The sequence below is a fragment of the Sinocyclocheilus anshuiensis genome, unplaced genomic scaffold, assembly GCF_001515605.1.
Source record: "Sinocyclocheilus anshuiensis isolate Anshui unplaced genomic scaffold, SAMN03320099.WGS_v1.1 scaffold18049, whole genome shotgun sequence".
Lineage (NCBI taxonomy): Eukaryota > Metazoa > Chordata > Actinopteri > Cypriniformes > Cyprinidae > Sinocyclocheilus > Sinocyclocheilus anshuiensis.
In genome coordinates this window covers 1-464 of record NW_015559500.1, presented here as the reverse complement: position 1 = coordinate 464, position 464 = coordinate 1, and the positions used below count along the sequence as shown (strand labels likewise).

The 464-nt window shown below is 42.9% G+C and overlaps 1 non-coding gene across 1 annotated transcript; it reads right to left on the bottom strand.

Annotated features, from left to right (window-relative positions):
* Positions 1–303: 303 nt before the first annotated feature.
* Positions 304–415, bottom strand: trnal-caa (transfer RNA leucine (anticodon CAA)). Its single transcript has 2 exons — positions 378–415; positions 304–349 (listed from the first exon to the last, which is right to left on the bottom strand). It is a non-coding gene; the product is annotated as a tRNA-Leu (tRNA).
* Positions 416–464: the final 49 nt, after the last annotated feature.

Genomic DNA, 464 nt, shown 5'->3' with positions numbered 1-464 from the left:
TCTCATAATTACTTCCAATTCTACTTCTAGTCTGTTAACTCTAAAAGAGCCTTTGTCAGAAGTGGGATTTGAACCAACGCCTCCATTTGGAGACTAGAACCCTCAGCAAATGAGAAGGTTGATATGCCTTGAGTCTGGCCCCTTACACCACTCGGCCATTCTGACATTCTTACGCAAAAATGTGAAGGGCAATTCTATCACTGGAGTTGGTCAAATGGCAAAATAAAGGATCCAAAATATGTGCTTACTGTTTCATAATTACTTCCAATTCTACTTCTAGTCTGTTCACTCTAAAAGAGGCTTTGTCAGAAGTGGGATTTGAACCCACAGCTCCATTTGGACACCAGAAACCTCAACAACTGAGACGGTTCATAAACCTTGAGTCTGGCGCCTTAGACCGCTCAGCCATTCTGACATAGTCATGCAATAATGTGAAGGGCAATTCTATCCCTGGAGCTGGTCAG